The sequence below is a fragment of the Leuresthes tenuis genome, unplaced genomic scaffold, assembly GCF_036924035.1.
Source record: "Leuresthes tenuis unplaced genomic scaffold, fLeuTen1.0.hap1 SCAF_12, whole genome shotgun sequence".
NCBI classification, from domain to species: domain Eukaryota; kingdom Metazoa; phylum Chordata; class Actinopteri; order Atheriniformes; family Atherinopsidae; genus Leuresthes; species Leuresthes tenuis.
Genome location: NW_027325366.1, coordinates 9,916,940 through 9,944,037, shown reverse-complemented (window position 1 = coordinate 9,944,037; position 27,098 = coordinate 9,916,940).

Sequence of the window (27,098 nt, the reverse complement as noted above, 5' to 3'; positions counted from 1 at the left end):
CGGCTGGCCTGGGAACGCCTCGGGGTCCCCCCGGAAGAGCTGGAGGAAGTGGCCGGGGACAGAGACGTCTGGGTTTCTCTGCTCAAGCTGCTGCCCCCGCGACCCGACCCCCGGATAAGCGGCAGATGATGGATGGATGGATGGATATATCCTCCACCAACCAGACTTACAACCCCCGACTAGGGTAGCAGAATTTCTAAGCATCTGTACCCCAAAACTACTATCAAAAATATATAAATTATTGTCTAAGATAGATGACACAATGTCTCTTCCATCCTCAAAATGGGAGGCAGATTTATCCATCAGTTCTGGTCATAGCTTCTAACCACAAATATGTTTGAACACCTTCATAAAGACTCGAAATCCTAATTTACAGCTCATACAATACAAAATCCTTCATAGAACACACTATACAGGACAAAGGATGTTCAGGATGGGTCTAACACACTCAAACATCTGCTCACATTGCACAGATAACACACCTGATGATTATGTACACGCTTTGTGGTTTTCTGCGCCTGTCCAGAAGTTCTGGCTTGAAGTCTGTGAGGACCTATCAACATGGCTAAAGTGTAGCATCCCTGCATGCCCCACACTGTGCATACTGGGTGACTTAGACAACATCAACATGGAAATTAACTCAGCACACATGGTTGTCACAGTGTTATGTATCGCAAAGAAACCTATTCTCATGAACTGGAAAGCGAAGAACAATCTGTGTATTAACCAGTTTAGAAATTTTCTTTTAGATTATATTAGCATGGAAACAATGTCTGCCTCCTCAAAACATCAATTGGCTGAATTTCATTCTCTCTGGTCCCCTCTGATTAGTTTTATCACATAGTGGTGGTGGTGGGTTGCTGGGTGATGGTGGGTCTCAGGCCCGGGCTGCTGCGACTGGTGTGACCGGGTGGTTTGTTTGTTTGTTTTTTGTAGAGGTCCTCCGGGGTGGGGTTGGGTTGAGTGGGGTGGGGCGGGATGGGTACCTTCTGGGGGTACAGTAGCTCCCGGAATATGGTCGCTGCAGGCCCCGAGCCTGGTGGACATCAGGCCCTCCTGCCCATTGCTGGCTCCCAGGTAGCGGGGATGCCTATTGCAGCCAGTCCCTGGCTGCCCTCTCTGGGGGAGAGTAGCTCCCCCGGTATATATCCCCATACCCCTCTCCCTTCTGGCTCCTGTACACAGCACACACTCACACATGAAGGGTTTTGGGGGCGTGTGTGTTCGGTGGGGTGTAGTGGATGGGGCCACGTAGGTGGTCCCCTTTGGTTGCACTCTGCAGTTCCCTGCCCCTGTTTTAATTACACCTTAGACATTAGTACTTATCAAACACACTCACACACACACATTAGGTCTTGGGGGGTGGTTACACTGAGTGGCATCTGGTGGGCGGGGCTCTTTGGGTATGTAGGCTGCCCAGAGTGCCGCGCTCCCAGTTCTACAAGTTTGGCTGCCCCTCAATTTTAATTGCTCACTATTAGAAAATATTGAAGAGCCAGAAGGGTGAGGGGAGGGGTCTTCTTCGCACACCCCTGCTTCCTGGTGTCTGCTCGGGGCAGGAGGGGCCAGGAGGATTAATTAATTGTTCTGCTGGTTCGGGGTCTGTGGTGGCTGGGGGGTTGCTGGCCTCCTGGTGTGCCCGCTGCACTACACCCCAGCAGAGTCGAGGGAGGTAGGATGTGTGGATGTGTGGATGTATGGGACGTGAAAGTGTGTGTGGTAATGATTGGGCCTGGATCTGAGACTTGCTGTCGCCTGGCCTGCCTGTGTTTCTCCCGATGGGGCATCAGCGTTGCCTCTCCCCACTGCTCGCGACTTCACCCACCTGTGGGCACGTCTTGACTCCCAGGGCACTTGGCCAGGGGCGCTGGGGCAGGCGCTGACCCACTTTGTGGCTGTCTGGGGCGCTTGGCCCTCCTGGGTATTGGGTGGGGCCTCTGCCGGGGGGTTTGGGGGCGCTCGGGCTCCTGGGGCCCAGGTCCAGTGCACGGCCCATGTCTGGGCGGCTGGGGCCTGGCGGGGTCGGTGGGCTGTTGCCCCTGGTTCCCGGAGTGCCTCTGCCCTATGCTTATGGGGGCTCTTTCCGGGGGCTTCCTCTGCAGTCTTCTGGGTGGATGCGTGGTTGCCCCTGCGGTGGGCTACCTGGGTTCTGTGCTCTGTGGGGGCTGCTGGTGGCCTGGGTCTTGTGGCCCTCTCTGCCTGCTTCTGATTGTTTGGGGGGCTGTGGATTGTGGCCCTGTACGCTTATACACTCATAACTAAGCACGGTTATCATGTAGGTCCTGTGCCATGGGTGTTGCATGTTCTCACACACACACACACACACACACATTCATTAGTCCAGTAGCATGGTCACTAAGCAGTTGATGTATTATCATGTCGTCTCAGGTCATCTATATCCACAGCTGTGTTGTATGCGATTGCCGCTTCTTGTGCTTGTTTTTGTTTGTTTGTGTGTTTGTTTTTTCTCTGCTTGTCTGCTTTCAGGTGCTCCTCTTGGCGCTAAGGCTGGATTCCCCTCATAGGCCATGGATTGTTGTCTGTTTTGTTTTTTACAGGTGTAGCAGCTGGTTGTCTGGTTTTTGTTTCTATTTTTTTTCTGTTTCCTCTTCTTTCCTCTTCTTCTTTCCTTGTCCCCCGGTCCGGTTCAGTTCAGTTCATGTCATATATTGTAAAAAGAAATAAATAAATGGGCATCAAGGGGAGCTTTACATTTATAAAACTTCCCTTGGCAAAACAAATCTGTTTGGCATCATAGGTATTCAGACTACAATTCTTCTGACATAATGCTGAACAGGACAAGGGGAAAAAAAAGTAAAGAAGACAGTTCTGCCGAAAGCCAGGGATAGACCTGTTCTAAGTTCTATACTTTTTAAAAGGGGCGTGTTTATCAACTATGGAATTAGAAGATTTACAAAAATGGTCAAGTGCTAGATCTTCATCTGGGATTTTAACAGTGTCATATAACTATTCAACAGATCAGTTAAAAAAAAGCCTGCTCATGGAGATGTTTCAGGATCTGGATACCAAGCGTGGACCTAATGTTTTCATTTTTGCAATTCTGATACAGGCTATTGAGCAGTGATAACTAACACCAAGTTCAGATACTGCGGATTTTCTACCTTTGATTTGTTAAGATTGAGCCAATCAGGGACAACCTTGAAGGATCTCTTTGGTTTTGTAGGATCAGTAATTACCTGAGAAAGGTTGATATTGGTACACACCTTTTTTAAATGATCAGAGGCAGAGTTCAACTTGTTTAAATTAAAATTGCCACACAGAGATTGGGTTTAGGCCACATGCACACAGAATGACATCAACAAATATAAGAAATATTAAACATTTACACATAGATTTTTGAATATATGTAGAGGAATGATACTTTGAAATGTGCTCATTGCGGAGTTATGATCAGTTGAGTAATGAAGGTTGAACTATTCTGGGAAAGAGGTTCTATTCCCAGCATCATGATGGACACTCCTGATATAGAAGGTTTCGCTAACGCATTGGAATTGTTTTACTATTTTCATATGCATGTGCAATGAAGAATTGCTTGCTGCTGATAAATGCAAAGAAGAACAGCTTACACAAAGATGCTCACATATAGGCTGCTGAATGCAATGAAGACCTGCTTATCAAGTAAAGTTCAATGTCAATGTGTAATATTCAATTAGGATTTGCAAAACAGTGAAGTTAAACAATGAATGGGTCCATAGTCGGTATGAGAAGACTACAGGAATATTTACCTGGGTGTACGTTCAAACAGAGATGAGAAAATTGCGATAAATAATTGTTTGTTTGTTTGTTAGTATGTATATGAATGTTATGTGTATAAACTGTGTTGAGTTATAGTTACTCAGTAGTGTCTCAGTGAAACAACCGACGGGGGAAGCCTTGCGGTGACAACAAAAGCAGTGTTTTACTGATCAGTCAAGTTGCTCCAGTGTACTCCATACAAACTGGTTGGCTACTGAAGGGATAGAAAATGGGGAATACTTGTTTTAAAGCAAACAAGGAATTAGATGGGAAAAATACATGTTTTAACGGGACCCAGACAATATTAAATACTCAGACAGATGGGAGAAGAAGTGTAGTTTTGTAGGAAATCACAAAATTATTACATAGAATTAGTGAAATCAATTGAAGAATGCCTTTCTGAAGAGCTGTTTACCACAGATGAGCAGCTTTGCGACCAAGCACATTGTAGATCGCTTTACTGCCAAAATGATCTAATTTAATGGATTGGTTTAGACATGCATAACAGCATTTTAAGAACAAAGAGAGAAACAAAAAGGGACAACGCTTCATGGTGGAAGGTGATGTATAAATAACTGTGTATATGATGAAGGGGGTGGCAACACCCATTCCGAAATCCCGCCATTCCGACATCCCGCTATTCCGACATCCCACCATTCCGACATACCACCATTCCGACATACCACCATTCCGACATGCAAACGTCCCACCATTCCGACATCCCACCATTGCGACATCCCGCTATTCTGACGTTCAAATGTCCCACCATTCCGACAAGGCTTTCCGTATAAGGAAATGTGTGTTACTCAACAGGTGAGTCCCTTCTTTCTGTTCATGCAATTTATATGTTTAACATGTTTATAGACAAGCGTTATTAAAAACACAAAGTCTCGGCAACTGGAGGAGGAGAAGCAGTCCGCGGTGGTTTTCAATCATACACTCCAATGCCACTTGTTTCAACTTCCGAAAATTTAATCCAGGAAAAAAAGGCTTACAAACATGGACCAAAACGGCTCCATAACACGCACAAGAATCCAAAAGAAACGAAAGTTAACTAAAAGAAAGCAAATAAACAGTATGAAGTGGTCAAAATTGGTTTTACGCATGCCTATGTGCGTCTGGCACATGCGTCTTCGGGCTCTCCCACGTTGGTTTGTGGATGAAAGCTATATGTTCAGCTGTAATGTCATGTAAAAACAATCTCTACATGACATTTAGTCCCAGGTGTGACCAGTTAGGTCCTTAAGATATCAACAGGCTGTATAAAGCTACAACCGTTGCGGCTTGTGTGTTTGTGCCAAATGCGCAAAACCCATCCGCGCTTCCCAAAATTGGAGTGAGTACTCATAAATCACGTGAATAACATGAATAAACGTTTTTACTGCATTTTGTTGTGTTTTATACGTTCTATGCTGTCATTTCTATCTTCTTCTATTGGCAAGGCAAGGCAGAGTGCTCGCAACTGTGTCCTGTGCAGTAGCCGTGATATCTGTAATTGCAATTATTACTTTTGCATATGATGACAGCGTGCAAAAGACGCATGGGCTCTGTGGAGAGCTCCGCTCCAGCTGGCTGCTGTGACAGCTCACTGACACTGTATTTCTGCTTAATCAGTTTCAGTCTCGCCAGAGTTATATTAATATCTGTATTTTTATATTTGAAATTCAGGGGATTTTGATAATAGATTATTAAAGTTTGTTTGCGAGGCTGTGGCCTCTGCATGTGCAAAGCTTGTGCGCCAAACTTTAGGGCGTATTTGCGCCGGCATATCATTAGTGCAAAATGTTTTGGGTAAAAAATAGGCTATTAAAAGGAACTGTCGGAATGGCGGTATGTTAAAAAAAACAAAAAACATACCGCCATTCCGACCATAGGAGGAAAAAAGTGTCGGAATGGTGGGACGTTTGATAAAAAATTAAGTGTCGCCATTCCGACAATTGGAGACCCATGTCGGAATGGCGAGATGTCGGAATGGCAGCATGTAACCATGATGAAGGAGAGACCATTTGAGCAGCACAGCCATTTCGCAGCACAGGGACAGCAATCCAAGTTACAGGATCTCCCACGTGGTATCACCTGTCACATTGTGTCAAGGCATCAAAAGAAGAAAAAATCACCAAACTCAAGGACAAAAAGACAAAGACTCCGGTGAACGAAGACAGAGGACTGACAAACCAGAAATACAAAAGGATTCTCGATATCAAGATCCAGAAGAAGAGGCTAACAATGCCACGAACACTTACGATGCTGGGAATGATGCCAGCAATGAACAGAGAAGAAGATTCAGTGTCATCAATCTGCATTACGTGCCTCTAATGAGGGGGTGAATATAGAATCCTCAACGATTACAACGTCTCTGGGAACTGTGACAACAACAAGGTTTAAACCATTTTGATATATATTGTAACCTATTGTCTAAGGAATAGTGCTGAAAATGAGGTAAATCTAATCCACCACTGTCCTTGGTCTTCTGTAGGGTTTTTAAACTAATACGTGGTGGTTTGTTTTTCCACAGAAATGTGGAGATGCATGAATCTAGTGACTTAAACCAAGTAGCAGATGGTTTTATGGGGATCATTGAGAACAAATAGTTAACTTTTGGTAGTATCATCATTTTAATGGATGTAACTCTCCCCATAAGTGATATAGGTAAGGACTTCCAACGAGAGATCGTCCTCTACTGTCTTTAATAATTGCACATAATTTAGCTTTGTTAGCTCTGAGAGCCTGGAGGAAATGTTTATGCCTAAATATCTAATATTTCCTGACTGTAAAGTGATCGCAGGTATATTATGGACCCTACAGTTAATGGGCAGAACTGTGGTCTTAGACCAGTTGATAGAGTAGTCAGAAAGTGCTGAGAATTTATTTATGAGTGTGATCGTGTGACTGAGAGACGTCTGTGAGTTCTGAAGGAAAAGTAATACATCATCAGCATAAAGACTTATTTTATGCTCAATATTTTGGGATTAATTACTCACAAACGGGTAAGAAAAGGTAGTATTGCCAGACCATACATGATCAAAACAGGGAGCGGAGGTGGTTCAGCTGCAAGGTATGAATGTCTGACTATAGTTTGTAAAAAGCGGGTAAGATAAGGTGCGAATGCCCAACAATGTATGATCAAAAGAGGGAGCGGAGGGTTTTGGCTACAAGAAGGTTTGAATGTCCGACCATAGTTTGTAAAAAGCGGGTAAGAAAAGCTTACCATACATCATCAAAAGCAGGAGTGGATGTGTTCGGCTACAAGAAGATTTGAATGTCCATCAATAATTGCTTTAAAACATGAAAGAAAATTTTCAAATATCAAACCGCACATGATCATAAGCGGGAGAGGAGTTGTTCAGCTGCAAGAAGGTGTGAATGTCCACCCATAATTACTGAAAAATGGGTAAGAAAAGGTGAAAATGCCCAACCATACATCATCAAAAGCAGGAGTGGATGTGTTCGGCTACAAGAAAGTTTGAATGTCCGACCATAGTTTGTAAAAAGCGGGTAAGAAAAGGTTCGAATGCCCGAACATAGACCATCAAAAGAGGGAGCGGAGGTGTTCCGCTGTAAGAAGGTGTAAATGTCCGACCATAGTTGGTAAAAAGCGGGTAAGAAAAGGTTAAAATACCCGACTGTACACAATCAATAGCGGGAGCGGAGTTGTTTGGCTACAAGAAGGTGTGAAAGTCCGACCACGGTTTGTAAAAAGCGGGTAAGAAAAGGTTCGAATGCCCGAATATATACCATCAAAAGTGGAAGTGGATGTGTTCGGCTGCAAGAAGGTGTGAACGTCCGACCAAAGTTTGTAAAAAGCAGTTAAGAAAAGGTTCGAATATACCATAGTTTGTAAAAAGCGGGTAAGAAAAGGTTCGAATGCCCGAACATAGACCATCAAAAGAGGGAGCGGAGGTGTTCCGCTGTAAGAAGGTGTAAATGTCCGACCATAGTTGGTAAAAAGCGGGTAAGAAAAGGTTAAAATACCCGACTGTACACAATCAATAGCGGGAGCGGAGTTGTTTGGCTACAAGAAGGTGTGAAAGTCCGACCACGGTTTGTAAAAAGCGGGTAAGAAAAGGTTCGAATGCCCGAATATATACCATCAAAAGTGGAAGTGGATGTGTTCGGCTGCAAGAAGGTGTGAACGTCCGACCAAAGTTTGTAAAAAGCAGTTAAGAAAAGGTTCGAATATCCAACCAAACATAATCAAAAGCGGGAGCAGAGCTGTTCGACTGCAAGTAGGTGTGAAGGTCAGATCATAATTTGCAAAAAGCTGATGAGAAAGGGTGAAAATGCCCGGCTATACACCATCAAATGTGGGAGCGGAAGTGTTCGGCTGTGAGTAGGTGTGAATGTCCAACCATAATTGCTGAAAAATGTGTTAGAAGAGACTAGAATGCCGGACAAGACATTATCAAATGCGGGAGCGGAGTTGTTCGGCTGTGAGTAGGTGTGAATCTCCGAGCATAGTTTGTAAAAAGGGGGTAAGAATAGGTTCGAATGCCCGAACATACACTATCAAAACAGGGAGCTGAGGTGGCTCAGCTGCAAGGTGTGAATGTCTGACTATAGTTTGTAAATAAGGTGCGAATGCCCAACAATGTATAATCAAAAGAGGGAGCGGAGGTTTTCGGCTACAAGAAGGTTTGAATGTCCGACCATAGTTTGTAAAAAGCGGGTAAGAAAAGGTTCAAATGCCTGACTATACACCATCAAAAGCGGGAGCAGAGGTGTTCCGCTGTAAGACGGTGTGAATGTCCGACCATATTTGGTAAAAAGCGGGTAAGAAAAGGTTAAAATACCCGACTGTACACAATCAATAGCGGGAGAGGAGGTGTTCAGCTGCAAGAAGGTGTGAATGTCCACCCATAATTACTGAAAAATGGGTAAGAAAAGGTGCGAATGCCAAACCATACATTATCAAAAGCAGGTGTGAATGTCAGATCATAATTTGCAAAAAGCTGATGAGAAAGGGTGAGAATGCCCGACTATACACCATCAAATGCGGGAGCGGAGTTGTTCGGCTGTGAGTAAGTGTGAATCTCCGACCATAATTTCTGAAAAATGTGTTAGAAAAGGTAAGAATGCCCGTCCATACATCATCAAAAGCGGGAGAGGTGGTGTTCGGCTGCAAGTAGGTGTGAATGTCCAGCCATAATTACTAACAAACGGGTAAGAAAAGGTAGTATTGCCAGACCATACATGATCAAAACAGGGAGCGGAGGTGGTTCAGCTGCAAGAAGGTGTGAATGTCCGACTAAAGTTCAAATATATTAACAAAAGCGGGAGGAGAGGTCTTCGGATGAGAGTGGTTGAGAATTTCCAACCATAATCTATAAAATGCGGTGAAAAAAAAGGTGTGATAGAACACTAAAAGGTGGAGCGGAAGTGTTCGGCTGCAAGAAGGTGTGAATGTCCGACTATATTTGGTGAAAAGCAGGTGAAGCAAGGTCTGAATGCCCAACCTTACATCATCAAAAGTGAGATCAGAGGTGTTTGGCTGCATGAAGGCCATAGTTTGCCAAAAGCGGATAAGCTGCGAATGACCGACTAAATATCAACAAAAGGTCTTCGGATGCAAGTGGGTGTGAATATCCCACCAAGTATGGTGGAGAGGAAGCTGTGAACAGCCGACCATAGTTGGCAAAAAACGGGTGAGAAAAGGAGCGAATGTCCAACCATACATGATCAAAACAGGGAGCGGAGGTGTTTGGCTGTGACAAGGTGTGAATGTCCACAAAAATTAATGAAAAGCGGGCAACAAGTAGGTTTGAATGCCCAACCATACATCATCAAAAGCAGGAGTGGATGTGTTCGGCTACAAGAAGGTTTGAATGTCCGAGCATAGTTTGTAAAAAGCGGGTAAGAAAAGGTTCGATTGCCCAAACATACAACATCAAAAGAGGGAGCGGAGGTGTTCCGCTGTAAGAAGGTGTGAATGTCCGACCATAGTTGGTAAAAAACGGGTAAGAAAAGGTTAAAATACCCGACTGTACACAATCAATAGCGGGAGCGGATGTGTTTGGCTACAAGAATGTGTGACAGTCCGACCATGGTTTGTAAAAAACGGGTAAGAAAAGGTGCGAATGCCCGACAATGTATGATCAAAAGAGGGAGCGGAGGTTTTCGGCTACAAGAAGGTTTGAATGTCCGACCATAGTTTGTAAAAAGCGGGAAAGAAAAGGTTCAAATGCCTGACTATACACCATCAAAAGCGGGAGCGGGGGTGTTCGGCTACAAGAAGGTGTGAAAGTTCAACCATGGTTTGTAAAAAGCTGCTAAGAAAAGGTTCGAATGCCCGAATATATACCATCAAAAGCGGAAGCGGGGGTGTTCGGCTGCAAGAAGGTGTGAACGTCCGACCAAAGTTTGCAAAAAGCAGTTAAGAAAAGGTTCGAATGCCCGAATATATACCATCAAAAGCGAGAGCAGAGCTGTTCGACTGCAAGTAGGTGTGAATGTCCAGCCATAATTACTCACAAACGGGTAAGAAAAGGTAGTATTGCCAGACCATACATGATCAAAACAGGGAGCTGAGGTGGTTCAGCTGCAAGATGTGAATGTCTGACTATAGTTTGTAAAAAGCGGGTAAGACAAGGTGCGAATGCCCGACAATGTATGATCAAAAGGTCTTCGGCTGCAAGGTCTGAATGTCTAACCATAATTTCTAAAAACCGGGTAAGAAAAGGCTCGAAAGCCCGACTATACACAATCAAAAGCGGGAGCGGGAGGTTTTCAGCTGCAAATCCTTCACTCAAACCAAGTGAAAACTGCTTTGTCCTTCATATTTATCAATGTCTAGATTGACTTCAACAAAGAACAACACTGGATTTTGCAGTAGAAGAAAGAGCATCACTGAAGGATCAGTAATCCGAGAATAAGCTTATTTTCATACGTTCTGCATGATTTGGGATTTTATGTATAAAATGAATTCCTTCACTCAAACCAAGTTAAAACTGCTTTGTCCTTCATATTTATCAATGTCTAGATCGACTTCAACAAAGAACAACATTGTATTTTGCAGTAGAAGAAAAAGCAACACTGAAGGATCAGGAATCCGAGAATAAGCTTCTTTTCATACGTTTTGAATGATTTGGGATTTTATGTATAAAATGAATTCCTTCACTCAAACCAAGTGAAAACTGCTTTGTCCTTCATATTTATCAATGTCTAGATTTACTTCAACAAAGAACAACATTGTATTTTGCAGTAGTAGAAAGAGCAACACTTGAAGGAACAGGAATCCGAGAATAAGCTTATTTTCATACGTTCTGCATGATTTGGGATTTTATGTATAAAATGAATTCCTTTACTCAAACTATGTTAAAACTGCTTTGTCCTTCATATTTATCAATGTCTAGATTGACTTCAACAAAGAACAACATTGTATTTTGCAGTAGAAGAAATAGCAACACTGAAGGATCAGGAATCCGAAAACACGCTTATTTTCATACGTTCTGCTTGATTTGGGATTTTGCTATAAAATTAATTCCTTCACTCAAACAAAGTGGAAACTGCTTTGTCCTTCATATTTATCAATGTCTATATCGATTTCAACAAAGAACAAGGCTGTATTTTGCAGTATAGGAATGAGCAACACTGGAGGATCAGGAATCCGAGAATAAGCTTACTTTCATGAGTCCTGCACGATTTCGGATTTTCCTATAAAATGAATTGCTTTGCTCAAACCAAGTTAAAATTGCTTTGTCCTTCATAGTTATCCGTGTCTAAAATGTATCAAGCATAAAGTTCCTCATATTACCCTGAATGAGAAAGAAGCATCCCTTTGGTTGAGCAATACGTTCCTTTTGCGGAGTTATGCATGATTTCGGATTTTGCTATAAAATTAATTCCTTCACACCTTTTTTTTTTCACCGCATTTTATAGATTATGGTTGGAAATTTCAACCACTCTAATCCGAAGACCTCTCCTCCCGCTTTTGTTAATATATTTGAACTTTAGTTGGACATTCACCCCTTTTTGCAGCTAAACCACCTCCGCTCCCTGTTTTGATCATGTATGGTCTGGCAATACTACATTTTCTTACCCGTTTGTGAGTAATTATGGCTGGATATTCACACCTACTTGCAGCTGAACACAATCTCTCTCGCTTTTAATTATGTTTGGATATTCGAACCTTTTCTTTACTGCTTTTTGCCAACTTTGGTCGGACGTTCACACCTTCTTGCAGCCGAACACCTCCGCTTCCGCTTTTGATGGTATATATTCGGGCATTCGAACCTTTTCTTACCAGCTTTTGACAAACGATGGTTGGACTTTCACACCTTCTTGTAGCCGAACAACTCCGCTCCCGCTATTGATTGTGTACAGTCGGGTATTTTAACCTTTTCTTACCCGCTTTTTACCAACTATGGTCGGACATTCACACCTTCTTACAGCGGAACACCTCCACTCCCTCTTTTGATGGTGTATGTTCGGGCAGTCAAACCTTTTCTTACCTGCTTTTTACAAACTATGGTCAGACATTCAACCCTTCTTGGAGCCGAACACATCCACTCCTGCTTTTGATTATGTATAGTTGGGCATTCGCACCTTTTCTTACCCATTTTTCAGTAATTATGGGTGTACATTCACACCTTCTTGCAGCCGAACACCTCCGCTCCCTCTTTTGATCATACATTTTCGGGCATTCGCACCTTTTCTTACCCGCTTTTTACAAACCATGGTTGGACTTTCACAACTTCTTGTAGCCGAACAACTACGCTCCCCCTATTGATTGTGTACAGTCGGGTATTTTAACCTTTTCTTACCCACTTTTTACCAACTATGGTCGGATATTCACACCTTCTTACAGGGGAACACCTCCGCTCCCTCTTTTGATGGTGTATGTTCGGGCAGTCAAACCTTTTCTTACCTGCTTTTTACAAACTATGGTCAGACATTCAACCCTTCTTGGAGCCAAACACCTCCGCTCCCTCTTTTGATCATACATTTTCGGGCATTCGCACCTTTTCTTACCCGCTTTTTACAAACCATGGTCGGACTTTCACACCTTTTAGTAGCCGAACAACTCCGCACCTGCTACTGATTGTGTACAGTCGGGTATTTTAACCTTTTCTTACCCGTTTTTTACCAACTATGGTCAGACATTCACACCTTCTTACAGCGGAACACCTCCGCTCCCTCCTTTGATGGTGTATGTTCGGGCATTCGAACCTTTTCTTACCCGCTTTTTACAAACTATGGTCAGACGTTCAAACCTTCTTGTAGCCGAAAACCTCTGCTCCCTCTTTTGATTATACATTGTCAGTCATTCGCACCTTATCGTACCCGCTTTTTACAAACTATAGTCAGACATTCACACCTTGGTGCTGAACCACCTCAGCTCCCTGTTTTGATCATGTATGGTCTGGCAATACTACCTTTTCTTACCCGTTTGTGAGTAATTATGGCTGGACATTCACACCTACTTGCAGTCGAACAGCTCTGCTCCCGCTTTTGATTTTGTTTGGTTGGATATTCGAACCTTTTCTTAACTGCTTTTTACAAACTTTGGTCGGACGTTCACACCTTCTTGCAGCCGAACACCTCCGCTTCCGCTTTTGATGGTATATATTCGGGCATTCGAACCTTTTCTTACCAGCTTTTTACAAACCATGGTTGGACTTTCACACCTTCTTGTAGCCGAACAACTCCGCTCCCCCTATTGATTGTGTACAGTCGGGTATTTTAACCTTTTCTTACCCACTTTTTACCAACTATGGTCGGACATTCACACCTTCTTACAGCGGAACACCTCCGCTCCCTCTTTTGATGGTGTTTGTTTGGGTATTCGAACCTTTTCTTACCCGCTTTTTACAAACTATGCTCGGACATTCAAACCTTCTTGTAGCCGAACACATCCACTCCTTCTTTTGATGATGTATGCTTGGGCATTCAAACCTACTTGTTGCCCGCTTTTCATTAATTATGGGTGGACATTCACACCTTGTCTCAGCCAAACACCTCCGCTCCCTGTTTTGATCATGTATGGTTTGACATTCGCACCTTTGCTTACCTTCTTTTTATACTGATTGCTCAAGATTAAGTTGTTCTTTCTCAAACTACAAAAATTTTTTAATTGTTGAAACTTGATTTGAAGTGGATAAATAAGGAAGACAAACAGTTTTAAGTCAGGCTGATAGCAATTAATTTTATAGCAAAATCTGTATTTCGTCATTTGTCGAGAGATGCTTATTGCTGAAGAAGTTCTTTCTCATTCTACAAAGTACAATGTTGTTTATCATTGAAACTTGATTAGACATGAATAAATATGAAGGACAAAGCAGTCTTAACTTGGTTTGAGTTAAGGAATTCGTTTTATAGGAGAATCCGAATTCGTGCATAACTCGTAAAATAGAGCTTATTTTCGGATTCCTAAAGAATGAGTCTGGTTCTTTCTCATAATACAAAGTTTGTTGTTTATTGTTGAAACTTCATCAGACCGTTAGATATAGTCGGACTCACCTCGACGCACGGCTTGGGATCTGGAACCAGTACTCTTGAGAGGGGTTGGACTCTCTTCCACTCTGGAGTTGCCCGTGGTGAGAGGCGCAGAGCAGGTGTGGGCATACTTATTGCCCCCCCGGCTGTGTGCCAGTACATTGGGGTTTACCCCAGTGAACGAGAGGGTAGCCTCCCTCCGCCTTGGGTGGGGGGACGAGTCCTGACCGTTGTTTGTGCCTATGCGCCAAACAGCAGTTCAGAGTACCTACTCTTTTTGGAGTCTCTGGGGGAGGCACTGGAGAATGCTCCTACCGGAGACTCCCTCATTCTGCTGGGGGACTTCAATGCTCACGTGGGCAATGACAGTGAGACCTGGAGGGGTGTGATTGGGAGGAACGGCCCCCCCGATCTGAATCAGAGTGGTGTTATGTTGTTGGACTTCTGTGCCAGTCATAGACTGTCCATAACGAACACCATGTTCAGGCATAAGGGTGTCCATATGTGCACTTGGCACCAGGACACCCTTGGCCGCAGTTCGATGATCGACTTTGTGGTTGTATCATCGGACTTGCGGCCGTATGTCCTGGACACTCGGGTGAAGAGAGGGGCGGAGCTGTCAACTGATCACCACCTGGTGGTGAGTTGGCTCCGCTGGTGGGGGAGGATGCCGATCAGACCTGGCAGGCCCAAACGTATTGTGAGGGTCTGCTGGGAGCGTTTGTCAGAATCCCCCGTCAGAAGGAGCTTTAACTCCCACCTCCGGCAGAGCTTCAACCATATTTGAGGTGGGGGACATTGAATGGGCCATGTTCCGTGACTCCATTGCCGAGGCAGCTGGTCGGAGTTGTGGCCGTAAGGTGGTCGGTGCCTGTCGTGGCGGCAACCCTCGAACCTGCTGGTGGACACCAGTGGTGAGGGAAGCCGTCAAGCTGAAGAAGGAGTCCTATCGGGCCTTTTTGGCCAGTGGGACCCTGGAAGAAGCTGATAGGTACCGACGGGCCAGACGGGCCACGGCTTCGGCGGTTGCTGAGGCAAAAACTCGGGCCTGGGAGGAGTTCGGTGAGACCATGGAGAACGATTTCCGGACGGCCTCGAAAAGATTCTGGTCCACCATCCGGCATCTCAGGGGGGGGAAGCGGCTCACAGTCAACACTGTTTACAGTGCGGACGGGGCTTTGCTGACCTCAACTAGGGATGTTGTGAGTCGGTGGGGGGAGTACTTCGAGGAACTCCTCAATCCTACCAACACGTGCTCGGAAGAGGCAGAGTCGGAGAGCTCGGAGACGGGGCCTCCCATTTCTGGGGCTGAGGTTGCCGAGGTGGTTAAAAAGTTCCTTGGTGGCAAGGCCCCGGGGGTGGATGAGGTCCGTCCTGAGTTTCTCAAGGCTCTGGATGTTGTAGGGCTGTCTTGGCTGACACGCCTCTGCAGTATCGCGTGGACATCGGGGACAGTGCCTCTGGACTGGCAGATTGGGGTGGTGGTCCCCCTCTTTAAAAAGGGGGACCGGAGGGTGTGTTCCAACTATAGGGGTATCACACTCCTCAGCCTCCCTGGTAAGGTCTATTCGGGGGTATTGGAGAGGAGGATCCGTCGGATAATCGAGCCTCGGATTCAGGAGATGCAGTGTGGCTTTCGTCCTGGCCGTGGAACAGTGGACCAGCTCTATACCCTCGGCAGGATCCTGGAGGGTGCATGGGAGTTCGCCCAACCAGTCTACATGTGTTTTGTGGACTTGGAGAAAGCGTTCGACCGTGTCCCTCGTGGAGTCCTGTGGGGGGTGCTCCGGGAATATGGAGTGCCGGACCCCTTGATAGGGGCCGTTCGGTCTCTGTATGACCGGTGCCTCTACTTACTGGTCAATCTACGTTCCCATCCTCACCTATGGTCACGAGTTGTGGGTAGTGACCGAAAGAACAAGATCGCGAATACAAGCGGCCGAAATGGGTTTCCTCCGCAGGGTGTCTGGGCTCTCCCTTAGAGATAGGGTGAGAAGCTCAGTCATCCGGGAGGGGCTCGGAGTAGAACCGCTGCTCCTCCGCATTGAGAGGAGTCAGATGAGGTGGCTCGGGCATCTGGTTAGGATGCCCCCTGGGCGCCTCCCTGGGGAGGTGTTCCGGGCACGTCCCACTGGGAGGAGACCCCGGGGGAGACCCAGGACACGTTGGAGAGACTATGTCTCTCGGCTGGCCTGGGAACGCCTCGGGGTCCCCCCGGAAGAGCTGGAGGAAGTGGCCGGGGACAGAGACGTCTGGGTTTCTCTGCTCAAGCTGCTGCCCCCGCGACCCGACCCCCGGATAAGCGGCAGATGATGGATGGATGGATGGATATATCCTCCACCAACCAGACTTACAACCCCCGACTAGGGTAGCAGAATTTCTAAGCATCTGTACCCCAAAACTACTATCAAAAATATATAAATTATTGTCTAAGATAGATGACACAATGTCTCTTCCATCCTCAAAATGGGAGGCAGATTTATCCATCAGTTCTGGTCATAGCTTCTAACCACAAATATGTTTGAACACCTTCATAAAGACTCGAAATCCTAATTTACAGCTCATACAATACAAAATCCTTCATAGAACACACTATACAGGACAAAGGATGTTCAGGATGGGTCTAACACACTCAAACATCTGCTCACATTGCACAGATAACACACCTGATGATTATGTACACGCTTTGTGGTTTTCTGCGCCTGTCCAGAAGTTCTGGCTTGAAGTCTGTGAGGACCTATCAACATGGCTAAAGTGTAGCATCCCTGCATGCCCCACACTGTGCATACTGGGTGACTTAGACAACATCAACATGGAAATTAACTCAGCACACATGGTTGTCACAGTGTTATGTATCGCAAAGAAAACTATTCTCATGAACTGGAAAGCGAAGAACAATCTGTGTATTAACCAGTTTAGAAATTTTCTTTTAGATTATATTAGCATGGAAACAATGTCTGCCTCCTCAAAACATCAATTGGCTGAATTTCATTCTCTCTGGTCCCCTCTGATTAGTTTTATCACATAGTGGTGGTGGTGGGTTGCTGGGTGATGGTGGGTCTCAGGCCCGGGCTGCTGCGACTGGTGTGACCGGGTGGTTTGTTTGTTTGTTTTTTGTAGAGGTCCTCCGGGGTGGGGTTGGGTTGAGTGGGGCGGGGCGGGATGGGTACCTTCTGGGGGTACAGTAGCTCCCGGAATATGGTCGCTGCAGGCCCCGAGCCTGGTGGACATCAGGCCCTCCTGCCCATTGCTGGCTCCCAGGTAGCCTATTGCAGCCAGTCCCTGGCTGCCCTCTCTGGGGGAGAGTAGCTCCCCCGGTATATATCCCCATACCCCTCTCCCTTCTGGCTCCTGTACACAGCACACACTCACACATGAAGGGTTTTGGGGGCGTGTGTGTTCGGTGGGGTGTAGTGGATGGGGCCACGTAGGTGGTCCCCTTTGGTTGCACTCTGCAGTTCCCTGCCCCTGTTTTAATTACACCTTAGACATTAGTACTTATCAAACACACTCACACACACACATTAGGTCTTGGGGGGTGGTTACACTGAGTGGCATCTGGTGGGCGGGGCTCTTTGGGTATGTAGGCTGCCCAGAGTGCCGCGCTCCCAGTTCTACAAGTTTGGCTGCCCCTCAATTTTAATTGCTCACTATTAGAAAATATTGAAGAGCCAGAAGGGTGAGGGGAGGGGTCTTCTTCGCACACCCCTGCTTCCTGGTGTCTGCTCGGGGCAGGAGGGGCCAGGAGGATTAATTAATTGTTCTGCTGGTTCGGGGTCTGTGGTGGCTGGGGGGTTGCTGGCCTCCTGGTGTGCCCGCTGCACTACACCCCAGCAGAGTCGAGGGAGGTAGGATGTGTGGATGTGTGGATGTATGGGACGTGAAAGTGTGTGTGGTAAGGATTGGGCCTGGATCTGGGACTTGCTGTCGCCTGGCCTGCCTGTGTTTCTCCCGATGGGGCATCAGCGTTGCCTCTCCCCACTGCTCGCGACTTCACCCACCTGTGGGCACGTCTTGACTCCCAGGGCACTTGGCCAGGGGCGCTGGGGCAGGCGCTGACCCACTTTGTGGCTGTCTGGGGCGCTTGGCCCTCCTGGGTATTGGGTGGGGCCTCTGCCGGGGGGTTTGGGGGCGCTCGGGCTCCTGGGGCCCAGGTCCAGTGCACGGCCCATGTCTGGGCGGCTGGGGCCTGGCGGGGTCGGTGGGCTCTTGCCCCTGGTTCCCGGAGTGCCTCTGCCCTATGCTTATGGGGGCTCTTTCCGGGGGCTTCCTCTGCAGTCTTCTGGGTGGATGCGTGGTTGCCCCTGCGGTGGGCTACCTGGGTTCTGTGCTCTGTGGGGGCTGCTGGTGGCCTGGGTCTTGTGGCCCTCTCTGCCTGCTTCTGATTGTTTGGGGGGCTGTGGATTGTGGCCCTGTACGCTTATACACTCATAACTAAGCACGGTTATCATGTAGGTCCTGTGCCATGGGTGTTGCATGTTCTCACACACACACACACACACACACATTCATTAGTCCAGTAGCTTGGTCACTAAGCAGTTGATGTATTATCATGTCGTCTCAGGTCATCTATATCCACAGCTGTGTTGTATGCGATTGCCGCTTCTTGTGCTTGTTTTTGTTTGTTTGTGTGTTTGTTTTTTCTCTGCTTGTCTGCTTTCAGGTGCTCCTCTTGGCGCTAAGGCTGGATTCCCCTCATAGGCCATGGATTGTTGTCTGTTTTGTTTTTTACAGGTGTAGCAGCTGGTTGTCTGGTTTTTGTTTCTATTTTTTTTCTGTTTCCTCTTCTTTCCTCTTCTTCTTTCCTTGTCCCCCGGTCCGGTTCAGTTCAGTTCATGTCATATATTGTAAAAAGAAATAAATAAATGGGCATCAAGGGGAGCTTTACATTTATAAAACTTCCCTTGGCAAAACAAATCTGTTTGGCATCATAGGTATTCAGACTACAATTCTTCTGACATAATGCTGAACAGGACAAGGGGAAAAAAAAAGTAAAGAAGACAGTTCTGCCGAAAGCCAGGGATAGACCTGTTCTAAGTTCTATACTTTTTAAAAGGGGCGTGTTTATCAACTATGGAATTAGAAGATTTACAAAAATGGTCAAGTGCTAGATCTTCATCTGGGATTTTAACAGTGTCATATAACTATTCAACAGATCAGTTAAAAAAAAAGCCTGCTCATGGAGATGTTTCAGGATCTGGATACCAAGCGTGGACCTGTTTTCATTTTTGCAATTCTGATACAGGCTATTGAGCAGTGATAACTAACACCAAGTTCAGATACTGCGGATTTTCTACCTTTGATTTGTTAAGATTGAGCCAATCAGGGACAACCTTGAAGGATCTCTTTGGTTTTGTAGGATCAGTAATTACCTGAGAAAGGTTGATATTGGTACACACCTTTTTTAAATGATCAGAGGCAGAGTTCAACTTGTTTAAATTAAAATTGCCACACAGAGATTGGGTTTAGGCCACATGCACACAGAATGACATCAACAAATATAAGATATATTAAACATTTACACATAGATTTTTGAATATATGTAGAGGAATGATACTTTGAAATGTGCTCATTGCGGAGTTATGATCAGTTGAGTAATGAAGGTTGAAGTATTCTGGGAAAGAGGTTCTATTCCCAGCATCATGATGGACACTCCTGATATAGAAGGTTTCGCTAACGCATTGGAATTGTTTTACTATTTTCATATGCATGTGCAATGAAGAATTGCTTGCTGCTGATAAATGCAAAGAAGAACAGCTTACACATAGATGCTCACATATAGGCTGCTGAATGCAATGAAGACCTGCTTATCAAGTAAAGTTCAATGTCAATGTGTAATATTCAATTAGGATTTGCAAAACAGTGAAGTTAAACAATGAATGGGTCCATAGTCGGTATGAGAAGACTACAGGAATATTTACCTGGGTGTACGTTCAAACAGAGATGAGAAAATTGCGATAAATAATTGTTTGTTTGTTTGTTAGTATGTATATGAATGTTATGTGTATAAACTGTGTTGAGTTATAGTTACTCAGTAGTGTCTCAGTGAAACAACCGACGGGGGAAGCCTTGCGGTGACAACAAAAGCAGTGTTTTACTGATCAGTCAAGTTGCTCCAGTGTACTCCATACAAACTGGTTGGCTACTGAAGGGATAGAAAATGGGGAATACTTGTTTTAAAGCAAACAAGGAATTAGATGGGAAAAATACATGTTTTAACGGGACCCAGACAATATTAAATACTCAGACAGATGGGAGAAGAAGTGTAGTTTTGTAGGAAATCACAAAATTATTACATAGAATTAGTGAAATCAATTGAAGAATGCCTTTCTGAAGAGCTGTTTACCACAGATGAGCAGCTTTGCGACCAAGCACATTGTAGATCGCTTTACTGCCAAAATGATCTAATTTAATGGATTGGTTTAGACATGCATAACAGCATTTTAAGAACAAAGAGAGAAACAAAAAGGGACAACGCTTCATGGTGGAAGGTGATGTATAAATAACTGTGTATATGATGAAGGGGGTGGCAACACCCATTCCGAAATCCCGCCATTCCGACATCCCGCTATTCCGACATCCCACCATTCCGACATACCACCATTCCGACATACCACCATTCCGACATGCAAACGTCCCACCATTCCGACATCCCACCATTGCGACATCCCGCTATTCTGACGTTCAAATGTCCCACCATTCCGACAAGGCTTTCCGTATAAGGAAATGTGTGTTACTCAACAGGTGAGTCCCTTCTTTCTGTTCATGCAATTTATATGTTTAACATGTTTATAGACAAGCGTTATTAAAAACACAAAGTCTCGGCAACTGGAGGAGGAGAAGCAGTCCGCGGTGGTTTTCAATCACACACTCCAATGCCACTTGTTTCAACTTCCGAAAATTTAATCCAGGAAAAAAAGGCTTACAAACATGGACCAAAACGGCTCCATAACACGCACAAGAATCCAAAAGAAACGAAAGTTAACTAAAAGAAAGCAAATAAACAGTATGAAGTGGTCAAAATTGGTTTTACGCATGCCTATGTGCGTCTGGCACATGCGTCTTCGGGCTCTCCCACGTTGGTTTGTGGATGAAAGCTATATGTTCAGCTGTAATGTCATGTAAAAACAATCTCTACATGACATTTAGTCCCAGGTGTGACCAGTTAGGTCCTTAAGATATCAACAGGCTGTATAAAGCTACAACCGTTGCGGCTGTGTGTTTGTGCCAAATGCGCAAAACCCATCCGCGCTTCCCAAAATTGGAGTGAGTACTCATAAATCACGTGAATAACATGAATAAACGTTTTTACTGCATTTTGTTGTGTTTTATACGTTCTATGCTGTCATTTCTATCTTCTTCTATTGGCAAGGCAAGGCAGAGTGCTCGCAACTGTGTCCTGTGCAGTAGCCGTGATATCTGTAATTGCAATTATTACTTTTGCATATGATGACAGCGTGCAAAAGACGCATGGGCTCTGTGGAGAGCTCCGCTCCAGCTGGCTGCTGTGACAGCTCACTGACACTGTATTTCTGCTTAATCAGTTTCAGTCTCGCCAGAGTTATATTAATATCTGTATTTTTATATTTGAAATTCAGGGGATTTTGATAATAGATTATTAAAGTTTGTTTGCGAGGCTGTGGCCTCTGCATGTGCAAAGCTTGTGCGCCAAACTTTAGGGCGTATTTGCGCCGGCATATCATTAGTGCAAAATGTTTTGGGTAAAAAATAGGCTATTAAAAGGAACTGTCGGAATGGCGGTATGTTAAAAAAAACAAAAAACATACCGCCATTCCGACCATAGGAGGAAAAAAGTGTCGGAATGGTGGGACGTTTGATAAAAAATTAAGTGTCGCCATTCCGACAATTGGAGACCCATGTCGGAATGGCGAGATGTCGGAATGGCAGCATGTAACCATGATGAAGGAGAGACCATTTGAGCAGCACAGCCATTTCGCAGCACAGGGACAGCAATCCAAGTTACAGGATCTCCCACGTGGTATCACCTGTCACATTGTGTCAAGGCATCAAAAGAAGAAAAAATCACCAAACTCAAGGACAAAAAGACAAAGACTCCGGTGAACGAAGACAGAGGACTGACAAACCAGAAATACAAAAGGATTCTCGATATCAAGATCCAGAAGAAGAGGCTAACAATGCCACGAACACTTACGATGCTGGGAATGATGCCAGCAATGAACAGAGAAGAAGATTCAGTGTCATCAATCTGCATTACGTGCCTCTAATGAGGGGGTGAATATAGAATCTTCAACGATTACAACGTCTCTGGGAACTGTGACAACAACAAGGTTTAAACCATTTTGATATATATTGTAACCTATTGTCTAAGGAATAGTGCTGAAAATGAGGTAAATCTAATCCACCACTGTCCTTGGTCTTCTGTAGGGTTTTTAAACTAATACGTGGTGGTTTGTTTTTCCACAGAAATTTGGAGATGCATGAATCTAGTGACTTAAACCAAGTAGCAGATGGTTTTATGGGGATCATTGAGTACAAATAGTTAACTTTTGGTAGTATCATCATTTTAATGGATGTAACTCTCCCCATAAGTGATATAGGTAAGGACTTCCAACGAGAGATCGTCCTCTACTGTCTTTAATAATTGCACATAATTTAGCTTTGTTAGCTCTGAGAGCCTGGAGGAAATGTTTATGCCTAAATATCTAATATTTCCTGACTGTAAAGTGATCGCAGGTATATTATGGACCCTACAGTTAATGGGCAGAACTGTGGTCTTAGACCAGTTGATAGAGTAGTCAGAAAGTGCTGAGAATTTATTTATGAGTGTGATCGTGTGACTGAGAGACGTCTGTGAGTTCTGAAGGAAAAGTAATACATCATCAGCATAAAGACTTATTTTATGCTCAATATTTTGGGATTAATTACTCACAAACGGGTAAGAAAAGGTAGTATTGCCAGACCATACATGATCAAAACAGGGAGCGGAGGTGGTTCAGCTGCAAGGTATGAATGTCTGACTATAGTTTGTAAAAAGCGGGTAAGATAAGGTGCGAATGCCCAACAATGTATGATCAAAAGAGGGAGCGGAGGGTTTTGGCTACAAGAAGGTTTGAATGTCCGACCATAGTTTGTAAAAAGCGGGTAAGAAAAGCTTACCATACATCATCAAAAGCAGGAGTGGATGTGTTCGGCTACAAGAAGATTTGAATGTCCATCAATAATTGCTTTAAAACATGAAAGAAAATTTTCAAATATCAAACCGCACATGATCATAAGCGGGAGAGGAGTTGTTCAGCTGCAAGAAGGTGTGAATGTCCGACCATAGTTTGTAAAAAGCGGGTAAGAAAAGCTTACCATACATCATCAAAAGCAGGAGTGGATGTGTTCGGCTACAAGAAGATTTGAATGTCCATCAATAATTGCTTTAAAACATGAAAGAAAATTTTCAAATATCAAACCGCACATGATCATAAGCGGGAGAGGAGTTGTTCAGCTGCAAGAAGGTGTGAATGTCCACCCATAATTACTGAAAAATGGGTAAGAAAAGGTGAAAATGCCCAACCATACATCATCAAAAGCAGGAGTGGATGTGTTCGGCTACAAGAAAGTTTGAATGTCCGACCATAGTTTGTAAAAAGCGGGTAAGAAAAGGTTCGAATGCCCGAACATAGACCATCAAAAGAGGGAGCGGAGGTGTTCCGCTGTAAGAAGGTGTAAATGTCCGACCATAGTTGGTAAAAAGCGGGTAAGAAAAGGTTAAAATACCCGACTGTACACAATCAATAGCGGGAGCGGAGTTGTTTGGCTACAAGAAGGTGTGAAAGTCCGACCACGGTTTGTAAAAAGCGGGTAAGAAAAGGTTCGAATGCCCGAATATATACCATCAAAAGTGGAAGTGGATGTGTTCGGCTGCAAGAAGGTGTGAACGTCCGACCAAAGTTTGTAAAAAGCAGTTAAGAAAAGGTTCGAATATCCAACCAAACATAATCAAAAGCGGGAGCAGAGCTGTTCGACTGCAAGTAGGTGTGAATGTCAGATCATAATTTGCAAAAAGCTGATGAGAAAGGGTGAAAATGCCCGGCTATACACCATCAAATGTGGGAGCGGAAGTATTCGGCTGTGAGTAGGTGTGAATGTCCAACCATAATTGCTGAAAAATGTGTTAGAAGAGACTAGAATGCCGGACAAGACATTATCAAATGCGGGAGCGGAGTTGTTCGGCTGTGAGTAGGTGTGAATCTCCGAGCATAGTTTGTAAAAAGGGGGTAAGAATAGGTTCGAATGCCCGAACATACACTATCAAAACAGGGAGCTGAGGTGGCTCAGCTGCAAGGTGTGAATGTCTGACTATAGTTTGTAAATAAGGTGCGAATGCCCAACAATGTATAATCAAAAGAGGGAGCGGAGGTTTTCGGCTACAAGAAGGTTTGAATGTCCGACCATAGTTTGTAAAAAGCGGGTAAGAAAAGGTTCAAATGCCTGACTATACACCATCAAAAGCGGGAGCAGAGGTGTTCCGCTGTAAGACGGTGTGAATGTCCGACCATATTTGGTAAAAAGCGGGTAAGAAAAGGTTAAAATACCCGACTGTACACAATCAATAGCGGGAGAGGAGGTGTTCAGCTGCAAGAAGGTGTGAATGTCCACCCATAATTACTGAAAAATGGGTAAGAAAAGGTGCGAATGCCAAACCATACATTATCAAAAGCAGGTGTGAATGTCAGATCATAATTTGCAAAAAGCTGATGAGAAAGGGTGAGAATGCCCGACTATACACCATCAAATGCGGGAGAGGTGGTGTTCGGCTGCAAGTAGGTGTGAATGTCCAGCCATAATTACTAACAAACGGGTAAGAAAAGGTAGTATTGCCAGACCATACATGATCAAAACAGGGAGCGGAGGTGGTTCAGCTGCAAGAAGGTGTGAATGTCCGACTAAAGTTCAAATATATTAACAAAAGCGGGAGGAGAGGTCTTCGGATGAGAGTGGTTGAGAATTTCCAACCATAATCTATAAAATGCGGTGAAAAAAAAGGTGTGATAGAACACTAAAAGGTGGAGCGGAAGTGTTCGGCTGCAAGAAGGTGTGAATGTCCGACTATATTTGGTGAAAAGCAGGTGAAGCAAGGTCTGAATGCCCAACCTTACATCATCAAAAGCGAGATCAGAGGTGTTTGGCTGCATGAAGGCCATAGTTTGCCAAAAGCGGGTAAGCTGCGAATGACCGACTAAATATCAACAAAAGGTCTTCGGATGCAAGTGGGTGTGAATATCCCACCAAGTATGGTGGAGAGGAAGCTGTGAACAGCCGACCATAGTTGGCAAAAAACGGGTGAGAAAAGGAGCGAATGTCCAACCATACATGATCAAAACAGGGAGCGGAGGTGTTTGGCTGTGACAAGGTGTGAATGTCCACAAAAATTAATGAAAAGCGGGCAACAAGTAGGTTTGAATGCCCAACCATACATCATCAAAAGCAGGAGTGGATGTGTTCGGCTACAATAAGGTTTGAATGTCCGAGCATAGTTTGTAAAAAGCGGGTAAGAAAAGGTTCGAATGCCCAAACATACAACATCAAAAGAGGGAGCGGAGGTGTTCCGCTGTAAGAAGGTGTGAATGTCCGACCATAGTTGGTAAAAAACGGGTAAGAAAAGGTTAAAATACCCGACTGTACACAATCAATAGCGGGAGCGGATGTGTTTGGCTACAAGAATGTGTGACAGTCCAACCATGGTTTGTAAAAAACGGGTAAGAAAAGGTGCGAATGCCCGACAATGTATGATCAAAAGAGGGAGCGGAGGTTTTCGGCTACAAGAAGGTTTGAATGTCCGACCATAGTTTATAAAAAGCGGGAAAGAAAAGGTTCGAATGCCTGACTATACACCATCAAAAGCGGGAGCGGAGGTGTTCGGCTACAAGAAGGTGTGAAAGTTCAACCATGGTTTGTAAAAAGCTGCTAAGAAAAGGTTCGAATGCCCGAATATATACCATCAAAAGCGGAAGCGGAGGTGTTCGGCTGCAAGAAGGTGTGAACGTCCGACCAAAGTTTGCAAAAAGCAGTTAAGAAAAGGTTCGAATGCCCGAATATATACCATCAAAAGCGAGAGCAGAGCTGTTCGACTGCAAGTAGGTGTGAATGTCCAGCCATAATTACTCACAAACGGGTAAGAAAAGGTAGTATTGCCAGACCATACATGATCAAAACAGGGAGCTGACGTGGTTCAGCTGCAAGATGTGAATGTCTGACTATAGTTTGTAAAAAGCGGGTAAGACAAGGTGCGAATGCCCGACAATGTATGATCAAAAGAGGGAGTGGAGGTCTTCGGCTGCAAGGTCTGAATGTCTAACCATAATTTCTAAAAACCGGGTAAGAAAAGGCTCGAAAGCCCGACTATACACAATCAAAAGCGGGAGCGGGAGGTTTTCAGCTGCAAATCCTTCACTCAAACCAAGTGAAAACTGCTTTGTCCTTCATATTTATCAATGTCTAGATTGACTTCAACAAAGAACAACACTGGATTTTGCAGTAGAAGAAAGAGCATCACTGAAGGATCAGTAATCCGAGAATAAGCTTATTTTCATACGTTCTGCATGATTTGGGATTTTATGTATAAAATGAATTCCTTCACTCAAACCAAGTTAAAACTGCTTTGTCCTTCATATTTATCAATGTCTAGATCGACTTCAACAAAGAACAACATTGTATTTTGCAGTAGTAGAAAGAGCAACACTTGAAGGAACAGGAATCCGAGAATAAGCTTATTTTCATACGTTCTGCATGATTTGGGATTTTATGTATAAAATGAATTCCTTCACTCAAACCAAGTTAAAACTGCTTTGTCCTTCATATTTATCAATGTCTAGATCGACTTCAACAAAGAACAACATTGTATTTTGCAGTAGTAGAAAGAGCAACACTTGAAGGAACAG